The sequence below is a fragment of the Idiotropiscis lumnitzeri genome, chromosome 2, assembly GCF_059441095.1.
Source record: "Idiotropiscis lumnitzeri isolate Australia: NSW breed Sydney's pygmy pipehorse chromosome 2, RoL_Ilum_1.0, whole genome shotgun sequence".
In the NCBI taxonomy this organism is placed as follows: Eukaryota; Metazoa; Chordata; class Actinopteri; order Syngnathiformes; family Syngnathidae; genus Idiotropiscis; species Idiotropiscis lumnitzeri.
In genome coordinates, this window is record NC_142392.1 from 14174171 (window position 1) to 14201088 (window position 26918).

The following is a 26918-nucleotide window of genomic DNA, read 5'->3' on the forward strand; positions in this document are numbered from 1 at the left end:
AGCTTTTGTCACAAATTGAGCAGGAAAAAGGTTTTTCACCACTGTGTGTTCTTGTGTGGCTTGTTAAATGTGACTTTAGAGAAAAGCTTTTGTCACAAAACAAGCAGGAAAAAGGTTTTTCTCCACTGTGCGTTCTTGTGTGCCTTTCTAAAGAAGACTTTCGAGAGAAGCATTTTCCACAAACTGAGCAGGAAAAAGGTTTATGTCCGCTGTGTGTTCTTGTGTGCGGTTTTAACGACAGCTTTGAAGTTAATGAGTCAGTGTGACATGCCCTTTCACCTTTGGCTTGCCCATCATCTTCATCATCATCATCGTCATGAGTGTCTGATAATGTGTCCTCATTTTGTGCTTGTGCAATCTCCCTTCTTCAAGTGCACACTCTCTCACGTCATCAATCGGGATTGCGCGAGACATCCCGCGACCGACAAAATAAGCAAACGATGCACAATTATTAACCATATAACTGTGTATATCATAAAGCCATCACAATTAACATTAGTTCGGAAAATATCCCCTTCTTAATCACAACTCAAAGGGATGATTCTATAAACATGCGAACCTTCAGAACAACCATGAACACGTCAACTATAATTTAGCTCTTCTTTTTTAACTAATACAGTGATTCTCAAATAGTGGGGCGCGGTGCGATGCTAAGGGGGGCGCATGAATTGATGACAGTGCTCCACACAGCCAGCAGCTAATCATATCACAGCGGGGCGTGTCCTATTTTTCCACTTTTGTGCTGAACAGACTGCAGTTTTCACCCAGGAAATCCATTCAGCACGACATTAAAAAACGACAACGCCGTTCATTCTTCTCGTCTAACAAAAAGAAGCACACGAGTTATCGCTAAGCAGAGATCAAGTGCGGATTTGTTGAGATTGGCGTTTGAAAATGTGTGAAAGAACGACACCCAAGTACAAAGATAAGATAAGATAAGTTGTCCTTTATTAGTCCCACAATGGGGAAATTTGAGGTGTTACAGGAGTAAAGATATAGATCACACAGAGTCGGCGGCGTAATGTAGCCGTTAATGTATAACATTAGCAGCAGACATTCATAAAAAGCATGCAAATATACACAGTATAAACGTATCTAGTGTAAGGAAACACTCCTAATGTCTGTCCATTATACAGAGGGGGAAAACACTGTAATGATAAAAACTACTGAATGATTGGAAATACTGCAATGATAAAAATATTGCAATGGTAAAAGTACTGTAATGGTAAAAGTACTGCAATGATAAAGTATACTGTAATGGTAAAAGTACTGCAATGATAAAGTATACTGTAATAGTGAACATCCTGCAATGGTAGAAATACTGCAGAGATAGAAGTACAGTAATAAGAATACTGTAAAGGTAAACAAAATACATCATTGGTCAATATTTAAGTACACCCTTGGCTGAAAGTACAGTAGTAGTTTATATTGCATCCTAGGACTGCACAATTGCACTAATGCCCTCCTGTTTGTAGGCCTGACCCAATGTTCATGTTAAAAAGTCTGACAGCAGTCGGCAGGAAGGAGCGGCGAAATCTCTCTTTGGTACAGCGAGGGTGTAAAAGTCTGTCACTGAAGGAGCTGTGGAGTGTTCTCAGAGTGTCATTGAGTGGGTGGGCTGGTTTGTCCAGCATTGATGACAGTTTTGCCGTCATCCTCCTGCCCCCCACTGAGTCCACAGAGTCCAGGGAGCAGCCCAGGACAGAGCTGGCCCTCCTCACCAGTTTGTCCAGTCTCTTTTTGTCTCGGCCCGAGATGCCTCCTGCCCAGGAGACCACTCCATAGAAGATGACCGGTGAAACCACTGAGTCATAGAAGTTCCTGAGGAGTGTTCCCCGAACGCCAAAGGACCTCAGCCGCCTGAGTAGGAAGAGTCTGCTCTGACCCTTCCTATAGAGAGCGTCTGTGTTGTCGCTCCAGTCCAGTTTATTGTTCAGATGAACACCCAGGTACTTGTAAGTTGAGACCCTCTCAACGTCTGTTCCCTGGATATTCACTGGTGCAGGTAGAGAGTGCCGACGCTTGCGGAAATCCACCACCAGCTCTTTGGATTTCCCAGCGTTGATTTGGAGGCGGTTCTGCTGACACCAGTCCACGAACCCCTGCGTAACCCCTCTGTACTCCCGATCGTCATCGTCAGTGATGAGGCCGACAATCGCAGAGTCATCAGAGAACTTCTGCAGGTGACAGGTTGTGGAATTGTATTTGTAGTCCGAGGTGTAGAGGGTGAACAGGAAGGGAGCCAGCACAGTTCCCTGCGGCGCTCCCGTGCTGCAGAGGAGCACGTCAGACACACAGTCCTGTGTTCTCACGTACTGTGGCCGGTTTGTGAGGTAGTTGTGAATCCATGTGATGAGGTGATGGGCCACTCCCGCCTGCTCCAGCTTGTCTCCCAATAAGGCGGGCTGGATGGTGTTGAAAGCACTTGAGAAATCAAAGAACATGATCCTCACCGTGCCCCCCGCCTTCTCCAGGTGGGAGAGTGAAGTGTGGAGCAGGTAGATGATGGCATCATCCACACTGATGCCAGGCTGGTATGCAAACTGGAGTGGGTCCATTGAGGAGCTGACCAGGGGGCGCAGATGGACAAAGGGGAACTTTGTGGAATAAAAGAAGAGAACGAGCAACATTTTCAACTGCTGGGCGAAATTTGCAAGCAGCCTCGTGTTGTGCTGCACCAGTGATTCTCAAATAGTAGCGCGCGGTGCGATGCTGAGGGGGGCGTGTGGGACCCTGGCGAACATGCTTTTTTGCATGGTTTTGGGACCGAAAAAGGCGATCTCAGGCAATGCGAGTTTGAGCTCGTCAAAGCTGTTTGTGCCCCGAGTTCACGCAGTACTGGTTTTAAAAAAACATGTCGCCCTGTCACGCAGTACTGATTAACAAAAACAAAAAGCGTCGCCCCGTCGCTCGTTGACCCGGAAGTGATTTCTTTCGCCGCTCCTTAAATGCCCCGCGCCAAGCTATCTTGCGCCGCAGTAGAGCGAGCAAGGAGGCGCTAATCGCTAAAATGAATTGCTTCGATGGACGCTCGACTTTGAAAAGAAGTCTGACTCAAACCGCGTTTGGGCGGAGAGCCAGCAGCTATGAACAGAAATGTTGTATTGCAACCATTACGTATCCAAACAAAATAAGACGATGGCTACGTGAGCAATTTAGCAGACGCTCTCAGGCTGGAACACGGAAATGGCTGACGTCATCAAAACGAAGCGGTTTGACGTCAAACAGATTGTAAACATGAAAAAAAATGTATAGTCAACAAATTAAAACTGTTGCTTTATGTTATTTATAAAGAATTTTTGTTTGAAATCCCCCTGGCTCTTTTTGTCTTTTCTATATTATGTACGCATTAATAACTGTTTGGTTTGTTCATGTTAATAAAGTTAAAAAAAAACTAAACAAAAACGTATAGTAAATATTTATCATCCCATCAATATTCGCACCACAGAGTGCTGAGTTTCGAGAGCCTCACAATAGTCGTTCTCAAAATTATATATATTTTTTTTATCAATTTAGCTTTGTTAAGGGCTATTTTATTGACAATCCAACATTAATATACAAAGAACATGTACATTAGTACGAAATGTAAAAAAAATTGTGGTGGGGGGGCGCAAATGTATTTTCTTCTTGGTATGGGGGGGCGTGACAGGAAATAATTGAGAACCACTGAACTAATATAACCCCGTTTTCCTCAACCAATGAGTCAGTATTCTTTGAAGTGGATTATGCGCAGACTAAAAAATTCTAATTTAATTTAAATCAATTTACTGTATCTCAAAAGTCCCCTCATAACATGATAATTCATATTCTTGTCATTTCCATCTCAAAATGTCGTTCCATTAATTGAATTACCCTTGTACATCCGTCGCCAAACTGAAGTATGGAACATTAGATCTTTTTTTTTTCCCGTTTTGCATGACCTTTAACCTTGCAGTCCTGTTTCAACAAAATTGTATCTCTTATCAGTGTTAACGATTTCATCACTCAGGGCTTTTCCGTGTTGACAAATCACATTCCACGGAACATGCATTCATTCCTTTATGATCTTATATTTCTGTATTTAATTCACCGCTTCTTGCAATGAAGATTAATTTCACCCCCATTATTATGTAGCCAATTATCTTTCTCGTTTTAATTTTGCTTTAGTTATTATCCAAATTTTTAAACATATTTTATGCTGCATCTTTCAATGCACACTAGGACGCACACGCGTTAGTTGAACTGATAAAACGGAATATTAATGCAATAACATTTGGGTTTTAGAAGGGGCAATTCGGCACTGGTTTATAACTATCACCCCTTATCTCCTGCGTGGGGGCTGCCTGACTTACTGGTCCCACAGTAGATGGAGGTGAGACCACAGCGCACTGCTTGCATTCTTCCTGCTGGGCCCAATCTTCAACTCTTTCACCTCTGCATGATCATTGTTGACATGTCCTATTAAAAATCCTTACATACACACTCTCATTCAGAACAAACAAATTCAGTCTGCTCAGGTCAAACTGATGACAAACCAGATAGCACTCCATGGACAAATACGACAAAACACATTCTCCACATAGGCCATAGAAGATACAAACATCTCAAGTTGGGCAGGGGAGGACGTCACAGGGACGCGATCAGGAACACCAAAAACACATAATTTGATCTGTGAAAACATACAGCACACAATCTGCACACTGACGAGATTACAGGGGAAGGAGAGACGGAGAGACTGCCGCCTGCCTGAGAAGGTCAGCTTTGGACGTTTAACGTGGACCGGGGGAGGGAGCAAGGACGACCGATTCAACCTACATGACCCTTGACATAGAAAACCTAGAAAATGTGAGGCTGGGCTGAGATCAGCGCGCCATTTTTCGATTGTACTCGTCCGAGTATAGTTTCTCGTCAGATTAAGAAAAAGCCGCCCAGATCTCTGTATTTGTACTATTTCCTGAACTCCAGAAATCGAAGAAACTAAAATATCGGAACTCTAATCAGTTGTTGTTGAGCCTTTATTTGACCCCTTTCTTCTTGAGTACAAAAAACGAACACGCTATGGAGTAAGTTTGGCTTTGAATATTCATTTACTAAATGTTTCTCATTTTCTCGGTGGCTCAACTCCAACAGTGGAAATAAAAATACACTACATCTGTCAGATTAGTTTTCAAACATGATGACATGACAAACTTAATTTCTTTAGCAACATATAAATACCGAAATATGTACAATGTTAAATAATCAGTTCGAATTTTAAACTGGGGAAAAAAACACGGAGTTTACCCCCCACTAATGGTTATTCTTTGGCATATATTTTCTGCACAGATTTCATTTGTCATAAACAAATGTTCAGCAGACCTGCAAGTAAACGGCAATATTTAAAAATAAAACGGCAATAACCTTGAACGATTTCCCCAAACAACTTAATGTTGTGATGCATATTTTTAACGATAAAAAGTCGTTCTTTACAAAGCAAATGAGAGTAAGACGTGTACAAACCTGCTTTGTGTAGCACAACACGAGGCTGGTTGCAAACTTCGTCCAGCAGTTGAAGATGTTGCTCGTTCTCTTCTTTTATTCCACAAAGTTCCTCTTTGTACTTGGGTGTCGTTCTTTCACACATTTTCAAATGATAATTCCAAAAAATCCACACTTGATCTCTGCTTGGCGATGAGTCATGTGCCTCTTTTCGTTCGCGGCTAACAAGCTAACAAGCTAAGCTAACAACGCCGAAAAGCGTCAACGCGCGAAGATGAGGTTATCGGGACACAAAGACTTAATGAATTATGTCGTAGTCCTTTAGAGCAGCACTGGACATTCTGTGTGAAAATTACAGTCAGTTCCACACTAAATCAGAAGAATTTAGCGGTGGATGTTTTTGTTCCGGTGTGGACGGGTCGGTGGATGTGGTCGAGGTCCTTCGGAAGCTGGCGCTTGCTTATGACGTCATGCTTTAAGCACGTATTTTTCAAATATATTTCTTTGCCTCTGTGTTTGTTTTTACACCTGGCTGTTCTCTTTTAATATATATTCTATGTAATATTTTAATTCGGTTGATAAAAAAAATGTAACAAAATAATTAAAATAACGCCACAAAAGCGAGTCAGCTCCGACGTCACTTCCGCCTTTGCCCCGAGAAGCCGCTGCTGCTCCAGCAGTGGGATGTTTACGTTTCTCCTACCGAATTTGCAACAATGCTGTGGTTCGATCGGGCTGCAAGATTGTATGAATATAATGTCTGCATATACTAGTAGTGCTTCTCAATTATTTCACGCCCGCCCCTACCAAGAAGAAAAAGATTCGCGCCCCCCCACCACCAATTTTTTCTGTCTTTGTATATTGATATTATATTGTCAATAAAATATCCCTGAACTAACGTAAATTGATAATAAATATAATTTTGAGAACTATTATAGTGAGGATCTCGAAACTCAGTACTCTGTTGTGCAAATATTGATGAGAGGACAAATATTTGTCATGTTATTGTTGGAGTTGGGTCACCGTGGAAATAAGAAGTAGTTAGTAAATCAACCTTTAAAAGCCAAACTTACTCCAATGCGTGTTCGTTTTTTGTGCTCAAGAAAAGGGTAAAAAAAAAAGACTCAACAACTGATTAGAGTTCCGATATTTAGTTTCTTCAGATTCTGGAGTTCAGGAAATAGTACAAATACAGATATCTGGGTGTATTTTTCTTAATCTCACGAGAAAACTGCACTCGGGCGAGCACAGTCGAAAAATGCGCGCCATCTTTCAGCCCAGCTTCAGTTTTTAGAGGAGTTTTATATGTCAAAGGTAATGTAGGTTGAATCGGTCGTCCTCGCTCCCTCCCACGGCACGGGTCCACGTCCAAGGGAATGTCCTTCCCAGGTTAGTCATCGTCTGGTTAGTTGATTCCCGTCTGGTCCCCAAGACTGACACGCCAAGGCTGGCCTTCTCCGGCGGGCAGTCCCTCCGTCTCTCTCTCCGCTGGCATTCTTTTGTAATCTTGTCGGTGTGTGCGTGTGTATGTGCACGTGTATGAGCAAGTGTATGTGCAGGTGTATGTATATGTCTGTGTGTGTGTATGCGTATGTGCATGAGCTCCGATCTCCAATTGTTCTGTCTTTCGGAATGTATTTTTCTTTTGATAGCGTCTGTGTGAGTCCTCCAGTGCCCAATTTGGTATGTTTGCATCTCTACAGCCAATGTGGAGAATGTGCTTCGTCGTATTTGTCCATGAAGTGCTGTGAATGTGAGGGCAGCTCATGGAAATGCTATGTGTAGAGGTTATTTTAGATTCCTTTAGTTTCTTCTTATTTTCGTTGTTCAACCTCTTCGTTTGGTGGCGAATAAAAACAACTTTTTACGCGTGAGCAAACACTGATGGTCGAAGCACGGCAAAAAGACCGTGTTGCTCCTTCGCCATCATCTTTATTTCTTCTTCAACCAAAAAAACACTTTCTTCTTCGTGCATTACAGTAAATAAAGAATTGCGCCCTCTAACGTTGACACATTTCACTCCACAAATCAAAATAATTACAAAAGACAAATGTATAATTTCTTCTCACAAACATACAAATGGCAAAAAACAAATATTTGCAATCATTATCCATAAAAATATAAACATTTGTGAAATGGCGCTAACAACTCATATTCAGAGACACAAAAGACAAGGGCCCGGAAACCCTCAGTGTTGAGAGAACACTATATCGGCAAAGATAGGCCCCGCATCGTCTCCCTATACATTGATGACCACGCTGAAGAAAGCGGACACAGAGACCGTGACTGAACATGTCATCAGAGCTGAACAGAATATCATTATATTATATGGCGAGCGAAGGGTTGATGATGGCAATGATTATGAGAGGGCTACCGGAAAAATATATGCTGTTGAGCGTTATTGTATGACTGCTTGTTACTGTAATGTGCTTATTTGCCACAAGGGGTGCTGTCGCTAACAGACGATGCGATGTTAGGCAGGTGTTCAAGCCTTATTTCTCTCTCTCTGCTTTTGGCTCTGGAGAAGAGCAGTTCGTGTGTGTTGCTGAAATAAACTACGCCAGTTGGCTAACGAGAGAAGTTGTCTACATATCAGAATTATTCTTCTGCTGCGACTGGGCATCAAGGTATAATCCTATGATGCCACATGACCATGGATTTTATCAGGTTATGGGCCCAGAGTCGCGAGAATAGATTCTGAATGCAGTAACGAAGTGCACGTTAGCACGGTGAAGCAACGGTTGCGAGTTAGCTGCAAGGTATAGCTAGTTTAGCGGCGGGAGTACCGCGGGAAGCTAAAGCTAGGCTAACGGACAGTAAAGCGGAGCTACGAACACACAAGCCATGGCGAACAGAAGCAAAAGCAAGTGGCCCACCTTCGATGGGAGAGCAGATGAGTACGAGCTCTGGGAAGAGAGGATGTTGTGCTGTATGCACGGAGTGGGTTTGAAAGAGACGATTTTGAAAGAGCCGACCGGCCCACTGACAGAGGAAGCCAGGGCCCAGGACGACAAGCTGAATGCCGACGCATATTGTGCGCTGGCACCACTCCTCGACAACACAAGTTTAGGACTCATATTCAGAGACACAAAAGACAAGGGCCGGGAAAGTCTCAGAGTGTTGCGAGAACGCTATATCGGCAAAGGTAGGCCCCGCATCGTCTCCCTATACATTACGATGACGGCGCTGAAGAAAGCGGACACAGAGACTGTGACTGAATATATCATCAGAGCTGAACAGATTATCACGGCGCTGAGACGCGCGGGTGAAGCGCCGAGCGAAGGGTTGATGATGGCAATGATTATGAGAGGGCTACCGGAAAAATATAAGCCGTTCACGTTAATGGTGACACACGGCTCAACGGACGTTTCGCTGGGGGAGTTCAAGGCCAAATTACGGAACTTCGAGGCAGCGGAAGACACAGGATCGCTCGCCGAGGAGGCGGACGAGAGATTGATGAAAGCACGGGCGGCGCAAAAGAAGAAAAGCGGACCGCCGACAGGGCTGGCGTGTTGGCGATGCGGCGAAAGCTGTCACCGTAAAGATGACTGCTCAAAGACTGTTTGGTGTAGTTTCTGTAAACACACGGGACACGCGGACCAAGCATGCCGGAAGAAGCGCGGACAGAGCGCCCGTTACGCACGCGTCCAAGATGGCGGAGAAGATGACGACGGTGGCAGCCATGAAATGCAACATGATGACGCCAGCAGAGCAACTGGAGGTGAGGATTACTCCTTCAGGATGGAGACTGAGGATACCAGCTGGACAACACAGCAATTGCAACGAACGGTACTGATTGTGGACACAGGTGCATCGTCCCACATTATGAATGACAAAAGACGGTTTAAGAACTTTGTGAGTGATTTCAGGCCGGAGAAACACAGCATGGAACTAGCAGATGGAAAACGTGTTTTTGGGCTGGCACGAGGCAAGGGAGATGCACAGGTATGTTTAATCGACAGTAAGGGGCGTCAGTGTAAAGTCGCGTTAAAGAACGCCCTCTACATCCCATCCTTCCCTCAAGAACTGTTTTCTGTGAAGTCAGCTACGGCTAACGGTGCCGAAGTGTTCTTCAAGGAAGGTGAAGACGTTCTTACGGCGCCTGATGGTCCAACATTTGACATTTATATGTATAAAAGAATGTACTACTTGAAAACAGCGTGTGATGAAAACGATGTGTGTAAAGTCAGCCATGATATTCAGACATGGCATGAGATAATGGGGCACTGCAACTATGAGGATATATTGAAATTGCAAAATGTAACAGTTGGCATGCACATTAGTGGTGCGAAACACAAGCCTGATAAAGAATGTGATGTATGCATAAAAGGGAAGTTCACCCAAACGAGAAACCGAACTCCAACTGACAAGGTAAAGACACCGCTAGAACTGGTGAACACAGATTTAGCTGGTCCTATTAGCAACTAATCCATTGATGGTTTTAAGTATGTGCAATCTTTTACAGATGTGTATACAGGGGCTGTATTTGTTTATTTTTTGAAAGCAAAGAGTGATGCTCTTCAAGCTACAGAGAAGTTCTTATCTGATGTAGCACCTTACGGCACTGTGAAGTGCACACGGTCAGACAATGGAACAGAGTTCACAAACGGAGACTTTAAGACACTGCTACGAAAGAACAAGATTAGACATGAAACCTCCTGCCCTTATTCCCCACACCAGAATGGCGTAGCAGAGAGGGAATGGCGTACTCTCTTTGAGATGGCCAGATGTAACAAAGAGCCTCTGGCACTATGCTGTTCAGGAGGCAGCATATACAAGAAATAGGTGTTTTAATAAGCATACTGGCACCACACCATACACAGCACTGACAGGGAAAATGTGTAACTTATCTAGGATGCACAAATTCGGGTCAATATGCTATGCCTATCAACAAGACAGGGGTAAACTAGACTCTAGATGCGAAAAAGGACATTTTGTGGGGCACGACAAAGGCAGTCCAGCCTTTCTAGTTTATTATCCCAGCGACAGAAAAGTACAAAAGCATAGACTGGTAAGGTTTGTCACCAGGACAACATGTGAAGACGAAACGCAGACTTATGAGTTAGAACTGGAACCTAGAGTGAGTTGTGAAGTCAAAGACACCACACAATCAAGTGTGAGCACAGACATAAAAACTGGTGGTTCAAAACTACCGAAGGACGATGATGACAAGCACCCTAAAGGGACACCACAGGTCCCAAGCAGTGGGAGATATCCTACTCGAGAGCATAGACCACCGGGTTATCTAAAAGATTATAGTCAAGACAGCAGTGAGGAGGAGGACAGTACACTTGTGAGTATAGACTACTGCTACAGAGTAATGTGTAATATTCCCCAAAACTTTAAAGAGGCCATGACATCAACTGAGTCAGAAAGATGGAAGAAAGCAATGGATGAGGAGATGAAGTCCTTAGAGGACATTCAAACTTTTACTTTGACTAAATTGCCAGAAGGCCGGGAGACAGTGGGAGGAAAGTGGGTCTATTTAATCAAGGAAAACAGTGATGGACGTGAGATGTACAAGGCCAGGTTTGTGGCTAAGGGATATAGCCAGAGAGCAGGAATAGACTATGGTGAAACATTCTCACCGACAGCGAATCTGACTAGTGTACGGGTAGTAATGCAAAAGGCTGCCCAGGATGACTTAATCTTACACCAAATGGACGTAAAAACAGCATATTTGCACGCACCCATTGATAGAGAAATATACATGGAACAACCTGAGGGTTATGAGAAAGGAAGAGATGGGCTAGTGTGTAAGCTGGAGAAGTCCATTTACGGCCTAAAGCAATCTGGACGTAATTGGAATTTATTACTTCACAAATACTTAATCGGGAACAAATTTATCCAGAACCCAGCAGACCACTGTGTATACACGAAAGAGTCTAAAGTAGAAGGGAAAGTGATAATTGTTATCTGGGCGGATGACCTTATCATTGCAGCCAATAACACTAGTGGATTAGAACAAGTGAAGAGCATGCTCTCCATCAAGTTTAAAATGAAGGATCTAGGCAGATTAAAACATTTCCTTGGCATGGTCTTCAGCCAGTCGGAAGGCTGTGTATATATGTCACAAACAAAGTATGTGGAAAAGATCCTTACCCGATTTGACATGCAAATGTGTAGAACAAGGGAAACACCCTGCGAACAAAAACTAGACTACACTGAAGATGCGCCTAGAATGACTGACGTGAAAATGTACAGAGAAGCGGTTGGCAGTCTCATATATTTGGCCACCTGCACACGCCCTGATTTATGTTTTGTGGTGAGCCGACTATCGCAGCATTTTTCTGAACCCACAGATAAGAACTGGATCACGGTCAAACATGTCTTGCGTTATCTCAGAGGTACAACCGACAGACAGCTCTGTTTTAGAAAGAGCAGCGAAGGTCTTGGTATTCGAGCTTACAGTGATGCAGATTGGGCGTCGGACGCCACTGACAGACGCAGTACCACAGGGTATTGTGTGAGCATGTGTAAAGACAGTGCACTGGTCTCCTGGAGGACCAAGAAACAACAAACAGTAGCACTATCTACCTGTGAGGCAGAATACATGGCTTTAGCCCTAACAATACAGGAGTGTATTTATTTGGAACAACTGTTAAAAGGTATTGATGACTATGTGTACACGAAAACTATCATTCATGAGGACAATCAAGGGGCTATCGCACTTGCGAGGAACCCTGTGTACAGGCAGAGGTGTAAACATGTGGACATCAAATATCATTTTATTAGATCCATTATAAAAGACGAGAAGATGATACTTGTTTACTGTCCCACAAATGACATGGCAGCAGATGTTATGACCAAGCCTGTTACCAAATCTAAATTGAAGAAATTTACAGGGGTCCTGTTTGGCATGTAAATATTTGACATTCAAATGTCATGTTATTTGTTTTTTTTTTGCCTTTGTGAAAGTTGTACAGTATACAAGACATTCATAAGTGGGAGTGTTGAGTGTTATTGTATGACTGCTTGTTACTGTAATGTGCTTATTTGCCACAAGGGGTGCTGTCGCTAACAGACGATGCCATGTTAGGCAGGTGTTCAAGCCTTATTTCTCTCTCTCTGCTTTTGGCTCTGGAGAAGAGCAGTTCGTGTGTGTTGCTGAAATAAACTACGCCAGTTGGCTAACGAGAGAAGTTGTCTACATATCAGAATTATTCTTCTGCTGCGACTGGGCATCAAGGTATAATCCTATGATGCCACATGACCATGGATTTTATCAGGTGACAATGTCTTTGGATTTGGTTTTGTTCAGACAGGCAATCTCAACAAACCTGGAAAAATAATCCACAGCGATTAGGTAAATTTTCCCTCCTAGCTCGAACAAATCTGTACCCACTCTTTGCCATGGGCGTTTGGGGTATTCAGTTGGCATCAGTGGCTCATGAGGGTTTTCTCTTCCCTATATACATGTTCTGCACTTCAATACCATCTCACTTATTTGTTGACTGCGAGAGGCAATGATGAGAGGTTTAGTAGATTATTCTCGCTAAATAAGTGGCTGGCTAGTTTTTGTAGTGAGCAGGGACTGCAGTTTATAGATAACTGGCCTTCTTTCTGGGGCCGACCCGACCTGCTGAGGATGGACGGCCTTCACCCTAACTGGGAAGGCGCCATCAATCTTTCTAGAAACATAGATTATTGTTTGAGCCTTCCATGACTATCCATATTAGAGCAGGTCGGGCTGCAGGCGAATAGTGAGCCTGTAAGGAAGGGTATGGAGTCTGTAAGGCTAGAGCTAACTAGCGCTATGCTAGACTTAGACAACACACATAGCTTTTCTTCTAGATTTGAGCGCTACACACCATACGCTGTTACATCTCATACTGATATAATTTCTACTGAGGTGGCAATACATGATGGGTTTAAGCATTCCTCCTCGGTCGGTTTTATTGACGACGAGCCGTTCTCTCAAAATAATAGCACTCGAAAGCTGGTAAATAACTATCGGATTCCGACCGTCAGAATTTCTCGCCGCGTTTATAGTCGCTCGAGGTACAATCCGGGACCTAAGCAAGGCAATCTCCTTAATATTATGACCAGGAGTCCTGTTGCGCGGAATAACTTAGATAGACCTATTTTACTGAAACTCGGTTTTTTAAATATTAGATCGCTTTCATCGAAAGCCTTGTTAGTTAATGGCCTTATTAGAGACCATAATCTTAACATGATTGGTCTTTGCGAGACCTGGTTAAAACCGAATCAGTTTTTACCGCTAAATGAGGCTTCGCCTCCAAACTTCGTGAGCTCGCATGTTGCGCGCCCTCAAAAGAAAGGCGGGGGTGTAGCCCTCATTTCCGAATCTAATCTAAAACTTAGTCCTCGTCCTAGCAATTCCTTTAAAACATTTGAAGTTCTCATTATGCGATCCTCAGCCGAGCTGCCGTTTTATCTTGCCGTTCTTTATTGTCCACCTGGCTCTTACTCCGGCTTTTTAGATGAATTTTCTGAATTCGCAGCTGATTTAGTAACTCATGCGGATAATATACTTATCATGGGCGACTTCAACATTCATATGAATCTCCCGTCGGAACCACTTACCGTAGCGTTTCGGACAATCATTGATATGTTTGGTTTCACGCAAATAATAGATGAAGCAACGCATATAAATGGCAATACGCTAGATTTGGTATTAACCCGAGGCTTAGCATCTTCAAAAATAATTGTATTACCATATACCAGTGCTATATCTGACCATTACTTTATCAAATTTGAAGTCTTGGCTCATTGTCATCGTTCTGACCATAATCAAAATTATAGCAGCCGCAACATTAGCTCCTCAACCATCGTTGCGTTCTCTGAGCTACTCCCTTTAGCAACTGCTCCGTTTCCTAATTATATTGGTACGAATGATGATCTCACAAATAACTTTAATGTCGCTTTGTTAAATGCGATTGACTCCGTCGCACCTTTAAAAACTAAAACTCGTCCAAAGAGGCTTACTCCGTGGTTTACAGAGGAAACGCGCGTACTGAAACGATCTTGTAGGAAGCTTGAGCGCAAATGGCGTGCGACCAAACTTTGAGGTCTTCCGTCAGGCATGGTGCGATAGTTTACTAATATACAAAGAAGCGCTTAATTTAGCCAAAACTAATTATTATTCTAGATTAATTGTCTTACATAAAAACAACCCTAAATATTTATTTGATACCGTAGCAATGCTAACGCAACAGCGACCAACCTCGGATAGCTCTTCCTATTCAGCTCACGATTTTATGCGATAACCTTATGTCAATTTAAAAAAAATATCTCTTGAGAGCCTAACAAAATTGGTTAGTGCAGCAAAACCGACAACTTGTGTGCTCGATCCGCTTCCTGGCAAACTAATTAAAGAACTGTTTACGACCCTAGGACCGTCTGTTTTAAATATAATAAATCTATCGCTTACCACGGGTGTAGTACCAGCAGCTTTTAGGACCGCCGTTATCCGACCGCTATTGAAGCAACCAAACCTCGACCCAGAGAGTCTCATCAACTATAGGCCGGTTTCAAATCTTCCGTTTATTGCAAAAATTCTTGAAAAAGTCGTAGCGCAACAACTTAATGAATATATGACTGCTAATAATCAATTTGAACCTTTCCAATCGGATTTTAGAGCCGACCACTCTACTGAGACGGCCCTTGCTAAAGTTACTAATGATCTTCTCATAGCTATGGACGCCGACACCTCATCAATATTACTCTTACTCGATCTTAGTGCCGCTTTTGATACCGTTGATCATAACATATTATTAAAACGCCTTGAAACGTGTGTTGGCATTTCAGGTTCAGCGCTTTCTTGGTTTAATTCGTATCTGTCGGAGAGGACGCACCGTGTAATTCATGGCAATACGACTTCGGATCTTTGTAAGATCATATGTGGAGTTCCGCAGGGATCGGTACTTGGACCTCTATTGTTTAGCATCTATATGCTACCGCTTGGTGATATTATACGGAAATATAACATTAGATTTCACTGTTATGCTGATGATACGCAATTATACATGCCGTTGGATATAACGAATCCGCGCGACTGCTATAAATTAGAGGCGTGCCTTGCCGAAATTAAACAATGGATGTCTTTCAATTTTTTGCGTCTTAACTCAGATAAAACCGAGATGCTCATCATTGGACCAGCGCGTCATCGGTACCTTTTCAAAGACACCACTCTGAATATCGATAAATGTAATATTATCCAAAAGGATTCAACAAAAAATCTCGGTGTTATATTTGACGCAACTATGTCGTTTCAAATGCACATAAAAAATATAACTCGAACTGTGTTTTTTCATCTGCGTAACATTGCTAAAATTCGCCCAATTCTATCAATGTGTGACGCGGAAATCTTAATCCATGCGTTTGTTACGTCTCGCCTCGACTATTGTAACGCTTTGCTCTCGGGTCTCCCCATGTCGAGTATTAAAAGTCTGCAGTTAGTTCAAAATGCAGCAGCTAGACTCTTAACTAAGACGAGAAAGTTTGATCATATTACCCCGATATTAGCCAATTTGCATTGGCTTCCGGTCCACTTGAGATGTGATTTTAAAGTTCTGCTACTTACTTTTAAAATATTGCACGGCTTAGCACCTTCCTATCTCGTTGACCTCGCGGTACCATATGTTCCGTCCCGAAACCTTCGCTCACAAAATGTTGGTCTTTTAGTGATCCCGCGAGCCAAAAAGAAGTCCGCAGGTTCTAGAGCGTTCTCTATTCGGGCACCAATGCTTTGGAATGCACTTCCCTCAGATATTAGAGGCGCCACCTCAGTAGAAATGTTCAAAACACTATTAAAGACGCATTTATACTCTTGTGCATTTAGCTGAAATATTTGTTGGCCTGTTTACTGCCGCTTTTTTTTTTCCCTCTCTTTTGTTTTCTTTTCTGCCCCCTTTTCCCCCGGCTGGGGGATTAGGTGACGGTGAGCCACTAGGAAGTTTAAGGCATTGACCAACTGGGCATGCACCTGTTCCAGTGATGTCGTCTTCCTGCAGCGCGACATTTGATCAATTTATTTGTATACTAATCTAATTTAATTATTTGTTGGCCTGTTTACTGCCGCTTCTTCTCTTTTCTGCCCCCTCCTTCCCCTGCTTGGGAATTAGGTGATGGGGACATGCTTTGAAGATTACGGCACTGACGAACCGGGAAGGGACCTGCTCTGCCGAAGTCGTCTTCATGCAGCGCCTTTTCTGATTTCCTTATATTTCAGCACTTCATTGAACTACTTGTTGGCCTGTTTGCTATTTCTGTTCTTTCTTTTCTGTTCCCAATTCCCCGAATTAGGTGATGGCGATTCACTTGGAAGTGGCTGTACTGAATTTACACCAACTGACCGGTACAAGATCGAAGGCTCATCTTCGGATATGCTGCCATGGATATTACGGCCCTGGATAAGGACCCACTCCACTGAAGTCATCTTCCTGCAGCACTTCATTCAATTGACTCTTATATTATCTCATCTATTATTGCATAGCATCATTGTATGTGTCAAATGTTGCCCAGTTGGCATCCATTGCAGCCTGGTCATCCTGGAAGGGGGATTCCCCCATCTGTGGTCCCTTCTCAAGGTTTCTCACTTTTCCCCTAATGAGGTTTTGTGAGTTTTTCCTTGCCCTCCTGGGGGTTAAGATCAGTGGATGTCGATTGTGGCTATGTAAAGCCCTTTGAGACTGTCTGTGATTAAGGGCTATACAAATAAAATTGACTTGACTTGACGTGAAATAACATGGGTTGAAAAGAGCAGGCGTTGTTTTTACCTTTGAATAATATGTTTATTCGGTGGATATAGGTCATCCATATTTTAATATCTGAAGTATATAAAGCATCCAATGAAATGTTCTATTTAAATAAATAAAACCAAATGAAATAAGTGAAATAACATGGGTTGAAAAGAGCAGGCGTTGTTTTTACCTTTGAATAAGATGTTTATTCGGTGGATATAGGTCATCCATATTTTAATATCTGAAGTATATAAAGCATCCAATGAAATGAGCTATATCTAATTAAATAATGTAGATGTATAAAATTAAATTAAACGAGTGAAATAATATGAGTTGAGAAGAGCAGGCGTTGTTATTACCTTTGAATAATATGTTTATTCGGTTGATATTTGCCCTTTTTGCAAACATGTCTGGACATATTCCCAGCGACAAAAGTTTAAACATGGTATTGTGCAGGCTTGGGGGGTTGTCCGGGCAAGACGCCGGCCATAGACACCCTCCAAGCCTGCAGCAGCCTCAAGGTGTTTCAAAAGATAGTGAGTGGCAGGCAACTGTCGACATCCGGTCGTCAGACCCCTTGCCTTTTTGTAAAATCTGCCTAGTCATGTTTGCATGTCTGGACATGTATTTGTTGGCTACATTTGGACAGTCAAACGCCGTCATTTATCCCGCCCCGGGCGAGAAAAATGAAGGGCGATGTCTCCACCCCTCCCGCCCGTCGCACCCTCCTATTTCCCTGTACGTCACATTCCGGCAGCCCCCATGTTTGTAGTCCTTTTTTGTAGTCCATACGCTGAGTAAAATAGCAACCAGCCTGGTTAAGAAATAGAATACAGCTAGGTTAAGAATATAGCACACAGCTAGGCAACCCTCATGTTTGTAGTTTATACAGGTAAGCAAAGAAATATTATATATATATATATATATATATATATATATATATATATATATAATAAATAGCATGCTGCTAAGAAACAGCGTACAGCTAAGAAATAGTATGTAGTTAGGTTAAGAAACAATATACATTTAGGTTAAGAAAATAGAATACAGCTAAGAAACAACATGCGTTTAGGTTAAGAAATAGCAGCTAAGCTAAGATATCATTAAGGTTGTTTTACCAATTATTTTACCTTTCAAGGAGGAGCATCATCTTGTCTGTAGACATCCCCAAGTCATCTTTGCAACAAGCTTCGACATGTTTTCACGTATTTCTTATCTACAGTTGGACAGACAGACGACCACCAAGTTGTGGTCGTGTTTGTAAGCATAAACAACACCGCCCGCCCCCCAGAATCACGCTTCTGTCAAAAATAAGCACATCCCCTACTATCATATCCCGACCCCAGTCTCAATACAGCCAAAGCCCAAGTCACGCTCTGCACAGACAAACCAATTTTTCCGGCTGAAGAGCCAGACCGACTCTAAAAATGAAGACGCTCAGAACAAGACGCCGCATGGTCATGGACATCACACCGAGAAGGGTGACAACCATCGTTGCACCTGACATGGAACAGGTTGACGCCTGTACAAATGTAGACCAGGATGGAACCCCTACAAAAACAGACGAGGACCAGGCAGGACCATCATACTCTTTATGGGTGGGCGGTACGGGAATCTTACCAACCCCTGTTGTAGCCTCGTACAACACTGGCGAGCCATCATATTCAGGGTGGAGCCGTCCCGTTTCAACGACACCGCCGTCGACACCTCCGATGACCCCCACCTCGTCGGCAGAATCTTCACAAAACGAGAAGGTACAACAGCCCAGTTGGTCCGACCAGGCTGAATCTCCACAAATCACGGAGGTACGAGTACCTAGTTGGTCCGAACAAGAGTTCTCAAACCGTTCGCTTGAACCCTCTAAGGTTCAGACCGTCAACGACCCTGACCCCGGACCTGCACCTATTTCCAAGGATGATGTACAACATATGTCATGGGTTGATCCTCCTAAGGGATGGGTTGATATGGATGTCGTAATAGTTGTTAAAGCGGCGATTCTTTACATGGTCAGACGCTTTGTGATAAAGTATCACAAAAAACGGGGTTGTTTGCATAGCTATAGATACCTATGCAATAATTATTATCTAAGACTGCAATATGAGCGCATCATGCCGATCCTTTGCGATAAAAAGTTTTTACCCTGTATTCACTACTTGTTGTATTTGTGTTCTGTAAAAACGGATAAAGAAACAGTCAAGCGAGTTGTAGAGATCTTAATGGTGGACTTAGCACTCGTAAAGGACTTACCGGACCGCCTTAAAGTGGATGAGAGCGTATGTTTTATGATATATCGTGATCAACTTGATATTTTCGAAGAATATCTTATAGAAAATATTAACTTTGACTAAAAATGGGTAATGTGTTGAGAAAATTATCGCTTTTTGGCTATAGAAGCTACTTTGAGTCGCTCGGGTTCGATCGACACGTTTCAAAATATTTTGGAAAATGAGATAAGTGACTTAGCATACTCACGTTGTTTAACGATGTGATAAGATACCGTCTCCGTCATCAACAACCTGTGGATCTCGCGCACGAATTGAAGATGTTTGAAGACCTGTTAGAATCAAAAGTTAATCCATCTGTTTTAACCCTGACCTATAGACTTTTTACGTCTTAGAGAATCCTTATCATGTGTAACCAGACTGAACCTTGTCATATTTTTGATTTTTCTTTCAATAAAAAATGGATGTTTTAAAAAAAGAGGGTTTTGCGTCTGTGTGTTTAGACAAATAACAATGTGACGTTTGTCACTAAATCATAAACCGTCATGAGCGTTAAGCGTTGGTTGAAAAAATTGTACTACGATCCCATTCAACCAGCCAGTTTTGGAGGTGCAGATCGCCTTCATTTAGCTGCGAGGGAGAAAATGGGTCAAAAAGTGACGCGTCATAAAATCAAGGAATTTTTTTATCATCGCAAGATGCATACACCTACGAAAATAGGAGCACAGAAAGGTTTAAAGGGAAGTCTCTGCTTTGAAGCTTGCCCCACAGAGTAATAAAATTGCACTTGGTAACAAATAAATTACCGCAAAAGTCGGCCAGCCAGGATGAAATAGTTAAAGACAGAGAGTTTCCAGAGTTAACAAGTATCATTAAGCGTTCACTGTATCGCGTACCATCGCTATTTAGAATTTATTGTCATCGTGCCCGCAGGTGGTCAAAAGTAAAGACGGCTGCCGCCAGCACAAACGACCCCAAAACCTTAAAATAATATTGAAGAGAGATAGAAAAAAAATCTGCCAATATGGAAATCCACTGGTGCCCGACTACGAAAATCCACTGGTGCCCGACTACGAGTCCATCATAAAACAGAAGCATTGTTCGGTAAATAAATTAAGGTTGAATGATTTAGAATGATAACATAAATTAAGCTGCTTTATATTTTGATGTAAAATCTTAAGAGCTCCTTTCAGAGCGCATTCTCGTATTTAGTACGAGGTATTGTGTACATTATTTAAGAAATGAGACATTAAGTGATAAAGACTGCGTAAACATCATTTAAGAAATAATAAAAGCCTTGTTCTTCTGAACTGTCAGTAAAACACCGGACTTAATAGCTCTCGGGTGGTGCTTTATGTTTAGTGGAAAACACCAAAATTTGTTTAATACCATTTATGCTTGCATACTCTTACGCTGATATATTGTGTTTTCAGTAAGTCGATGTCAGATACACTGAATGGAATGGTGTTTATCTACTTCTTTGAAAAGGTAAATATTTTACGAATCCGATAAGAAATGTAGCAATTTTTGTAATGTTAGCAAAGTCGAGTAAGTTTTGCTGCAGATATGACTTGACACCGATTTGACAGTCTTTTTCATCCTTAATTTACTTTTCTTTTTTTTAAATCTGACTTGATGATTTATTATCCTGACAAAATTCTGACTAATAGCTACTATTAACATCTTTGGCAGCGAGACTTCAGCAAACTATTAAAACAATAATAATAATAAGCTTATTCTCTTCCTTTGTTTTTTGTTTCTTTTGTAGGAGACATGACTGTGATATATTAACAAAAAAGATGGCAGGAATTTGTTCATATTCATTTTTTTTGTCTTGGCGTGTTTAATTTTTTTTAAAAAGGAAAACAGGCAACATAAAAGATAGCCGCATTTTCGCAAATAAACCTCATTCTCATTTTCTGTATTTTGATTATTTGAAAAATATCTCTCGGGTTGTTGGGAGCGTGTCTTAAATTTCACAATGTATTATTTACCAGTGATGCACGATAATATTACCATTGTTTTTAACACGCTGGCCATCGATCATGTGGTATTGGCATTAATTTCACAGTTTGCGCCGTGACTTTTGACCGTAGGTCAGTCAAATGGTCCAGGCTGACTTTCTAGACACTGAGCATGAACTGTAAAATAGTCCCGCTTTTTCCATGCATTGTAAATGATTCACTTTGTGACTAGTGACATGTCAGAAAATAGTCAGAAATGTTTATCATTGTTTTCCAAAGTAAATGCCGGTGTTTGCCCGTCTTATTCTGAGTCACAAATCAGAGAAAATTAACTTTCGAGAGGCTGAAGTCAGGACTTGGGCAATTTGAATTTTAAGTAGTGTCTCTCAATGATTAACCGATTATCAAAATACTTAATATTTGATTCCAGATTAATTATAGCGGTCACTGAAGGTGTAGTGGTACACTCGACTCGACCGAGTTGTGTTTTTTACCCTTCACCTGTGCAAACCAGAACACTAAGAGCAGAGTTGTTGAACTTACATGTCCGTAGTTGAGGAACCCTTGTTTAATGGCAATTTGTTCTGCTTCCTCCCGACCTCCTGGTATGTGGACAGCTCATGTGTTGGTGTAGACCCTCTGACCCGTTGTTGGTTGCAAACTACACCAGTGTGAGCTTTCGGTTGCTCGCAGAGGGAGATGGTGGGCCCGCAGCCATGGGGTCTCCAGAAGCAGCACAGTTTACGAGTACTGCCCCTTTCCGCCAGGCTAGGACTGCCCGCGGTACTTGCCAGTGTATGGAGTGACAAAGACAGGAAAGGTCACAGCTTACCTGATGGAAAACACAGGGGGAAGGTGGAAGAATAAATACAAGAGTGCATAGTTACAAGTTTGAAAAGTAGCACGCAATAAAACGGTCGTCATCAGGCAAGAAAAGGTGCAACAATTGAATGATTAGGCTATCGTTAATGTCATGTCATTATCCTGTACAGGGTCGCGGGAGGGTGCTGGAGCCTATCCCCGCTGACTACGGGCGAAAAGCGCACAACACCCTAAGCTGGTTGCCAGCTAGTCACAGGACGGACATAGACACCGTCACTGAGTGGAAACTGAACCCACGCTGCCCACACAGCACACAACTCGGTCGAGTCTATCCATTAGTCACAAATAATTACAGTGGAACCTCGGTTCTCGAACGACTCTGAGTTCGAACAAATCGGAGTCCGAACAAAAAAATAGAGAAATTCTTGCTTCGCAGTTCGAACAAACATCAGAGTTCGAACGCCGGTATGACGCGTGAGTGCGTACGCGAGGGTGGGATGCTGAGCGGCGTACGGGTGTAGATCGCTCTCTTGCTCTCTTCGTGATCAACTGTTGTCGCGTGCGGACGTGCTGCGTTTTGCTCTCGCGTTTTATAGAGGTGTACGAAGTGTTTTAGCCCCTAATCATGCCTCCAAAGAAAGTCAGTGCAAGCAGTAAAGGAATGGTTTCGGTGTTCGAACAATTCGCTTTTTGAACAGGGTTCAGGAACGGATTATGGTCGAGAACCGAGGTTCCACTGTATATTGAAATTAGAGGACACTGCAGGGAATGTCATGGCCATCTTGACATCAATTGCGACAGAGTGCCTGAACTCGACGGTCCAATGATGCTCAACTGTTTACATCAAGAACATTGATGACTCTCATTACACTGGCAGCTCAAAGCGATTCCTGTCTGGGCAGTTGCATGTGAAGATAGCCAAGGAACTTGTTGAGGGCAGGATGGAACCACATGTATGGCGGGCACCGCAAGCAACAACACTAATGAACTTCGGAGATCCTGAGCCAAGCCACCTCCCAAATTTGGCCACCCTGCGCAAGGCAAAACAAGAGAGAAATGATTCGGCATTCGGAGATAAAAATCCAATTTTGTCATTGCAGCTGTTAAAGTACAGTACACCTCACAGTGGGAGCATCAAAGACATTGGACTTGACAAATTCTTCTGTCATTACTGGAGTCAAACACAAATGCATGTGTACAAGACATTGTCAAAAAAAACCTCATCCAACTGTATGCTTTGATGCTACTGGCTCAGTAGTTAAGAAACTGGTGAGACCGAATGGCTCGTCCGGCCACATCTTCCTTTATCAGGGTGTTCTGATGGGAAATAACAGCTGTAGTGTCCCAGTGGTGCAGATGTTATCAGAGAAGCATGATGTTAGCGCTATCACAGGGTGGCTAAAAGAATGGATACATGCAGGTGCACCGGTCCCAAAAGAAGCTGTAAGTGATTTCTCTCTCGCAATTCTTGGATCTCTGGTCAAAGCTTTTACCCCACATCCCGATTTGAAGAGCTACATTAATGAGTGCTTTAAAGTCTTACTTGGGAATCAGCATGCAAACCTGCCGCCATGCTTTGTCAGGGTAGATGTTGCACACTGCATCAAAATGATCTGCCAGTGGGACTGCCTGAAAAATAAAAGACATCGTGTTAAAGAGTTTTATGTGAGATCATTAGCACAACTACTCAAGTCACAATGTGTGGAACATTCAACAGAACTTCTACGTGCCATCACTATTGTGGCACTGAGTGAGTCCGAAGGTAATGACAGTTCTGGAACCCCTCTCCCATCAGAAAAGCGGAAGAAATATCTAAAAACACAAATTGCACAAGAAGACTGTATCAGCATGCCAGACACAGAGGTTCAGGCACAGGAACCCGTCGAGGCGCATCAACAGATCCACACTAATGCTCGACAGTGGGTGACTGAATTATGCGAGGAGAGCAGGTCACTTGCCATGGCTGAGGGAGACAGAGATAACATCCACTTCCTCCCTGAGATTATTCCCCACATCATCAGACTGGGAAGTTACTTACCACTCTGGACAGGAGTAATGAATGGTCCCTCTCTTCCGAAGCACCACCATCACTGCAAGTTCGGCAGCTGTTGAAGCAGAGTTTAAAAACATAAAAAATGGGCTTTTCAAGCATGAAAGCCTTCCCATTCGTGTCGACCGGTTTGTTGCTCGTCATCTTGCCTTCATTGACGGAAACATGCGGATTTCTGCTGCAAAACAAAAAAGAGAAAAGGCTGATGTAGGTGATGCTACGACTGTCTTAAGACCTGACGATGTCTCTACTTCCCAGAGTGGGGGAAAAAATGTAAAAAATGATGCTGACCTTGGTGATGAATCTGATGCTGCTGCAAACAATCTTCAAATTACAGAAGTTGAGAACTGGAGAGGCTTAGAAGTTCCACCCAAAAAAGGAAGATGAGTTCATATCTCTCTCCTTGTCCTGAGTGGCTGCATGTGGATTCATCCGTGGAACGTAAAAAAGTCAAGGTGCAATTGTTGAAAAATGGAAACCAACAACAGCCTCTTAAACTTTCCAAATTGAAAGTCGCTGTGCTCAACATTTGTGCATTTGATGCCGTGTTTCAGTCTTTCTTGCTCTTATGGTGACAGCTTTTCATTTGAAAAGGCTGTAAGCAGCAAGACCTGTGACAATCCATTCCTCCACTTGGTAAAAACAATCGCAACACGAGTTGTGACACAACACGTGTATTCCAAGAGGGCAGAACTCCTGAAAGAAATATTCAAGCCTGTCCACCTAACCTCTGGTGCTCTCCAAATAGATGCACAATGCCACATCTCGACAGTGATTGAGAGAGCCACGAGGAATCTTCCAAGTGTATACTTGAAAAAACAATGTTCCTCACCGTACTGCAGCCTAAGCACTCAAGTAATAAGGGAAGTTCCGCTTGTGTGTACCAACATTGCTGTCCTGCAGACCTGTGGCATGACTCATCTTCAGACTGCTGCTGAAGAAGGACTGAGCCTTCCTGACTCTACTTGCCTCCGACCAATCCAAAATGCATCTCAGTGTCCATCTACATTTAAAAAGCAAGACAACAGTACAGGAAAGGCTCTGTGTTCGGCGAATGTTTCCCACAGCTACAGTCTGGGAGAATGTTTGTGGATTGACACCGACTTTGGTACGAGTTGGACAGAAGTTGCCCTGCTTGAAATTCCCTCTAGTCTGGTGCTGCAAGAGAATATGTTTACTTTGAGAGCAGTCATAGGATTTCAAAGAGGTTTGACCCAGGATTCTCTTGGACATTATGTGGCATACTGCAGGAGGACTGCTTTTGCCTAGGAGATGTACAATGACCTGGAAAGTGGAGTGAAAGCAGCATCAGAAAGGACAAAGATCTTCCCACATGCTTTGTTCTTCACAAAGCAGTGATTGCTTAATTGTTGCAATGTAAATAGTTTGGTGTTTTGTTTGTTGCTGTTTGTTTTTACATATAAAGCTTTCTCTGCAGGCTCTCATCAATTACACACGGACTGTTTTTATATTAATTCAGTTGTTCTCAAATGAGGGAATGCTACATCGAGAGGTGTGTTTATGTTGTTTTTATTTCAAAATAGTTCAACGGATGTTTCGGCCTCACGTCTGCTATAATTTAAGAAATAATAACATAGCTTTAATGAAAATGTTTAATAAACATGAAAATGTTTAATGAAAATGTTTAATAAACAAGTGAGCAGCAGAACAACATATTAAAAGAAATAAGATCGAATTTAAAGTAATTTACAGCAGTGAAAACAGGAAGATTTTAATATTACTGTATGCTAGCAAAAAAAAGCTACAACAGTGAGTGTGACGTGTTTACTTGAAGTTCGTCGGGCAACAGTTGCTTTCTAGGACCATGAAGAATGTAAAATGCGCAAAAACATACAAAACATCGGTTCATTCCAGGAACTAGTTTATAACCTGGAATTAATAACAAATACGAGTGATTCAAGTGATTAGCTGAACGCGGTAGCGCGATACCTAGCTCCTTGTTCGACAGCATCCAAAACAAAATAGACTGACGCCGGAGCGTTAGTGTTTGTGACATCACCGCGTGAATTAAAACGTGTAATATCTATCGAACCGGAGCAACACAAACGAAACTTTTAACAGCACAAACAAGCACAAACGAAGCACAAACGAATGGCACCATTCCCGACTCATTTGGATGAAAGTGGGGGGCTGGGTGACGTCACCACTCGAAATAAAAAAGTGTAATATCTCCGGAACCGAAGCAGCACAAACGGAAATTTTAACAGCACAAACGAGCACAGATGCACTATTAACTATTTCACCCTATTTTTGCAAGAAATGGAGCGCCAACTTCACGCTGATGGACTAGGCGCGCGCCGTTGACCAGTACGGTGTGATAGACTGGATCGTGCTAGTCTAAGGAGTTATATCAATGGAATTAGGCCTTAACTCATTGAGAAACTGGGTTTTTCGGGAAACTGTGTTTCCCCTGCGGATAGCACGGAAGTGTAAATTAAGGGTTCTGCGGTCCCTCTAAAACCGAATCGTGTTATTCAAGGAGTTATATAAATGCTATTAGGTCGTAACTCGTTTTAGAAACATGTTTTCTCGGTGCGGAAAACTGTCTCGTGTCCGAGATCTTACATTGTGGGGACAAAGGATGGACAAAGAGTGAGGGGGAACTGGAGGAGTCTTGTGAAGGTTCCCGAGGACTAGTGATGGGTCCAGCGACACTGAGGCGTCGATGCGTGCGCCG

The 26918-nt window shown here is 42.7% G+C and overlaps 1 pseudogene; it reads right to left on the minus strand.

Moving 5' to 3' along the window:
- Window positions 1–9009: 9009 nt before the first annotated feature.
- On the minus strand, window positions 9010–25529 carry LOC148341756 (uncharacterized; annotated as a pseudogene).
- Window positions 25530–26918: the final 1389 nt, after the last annotated feature.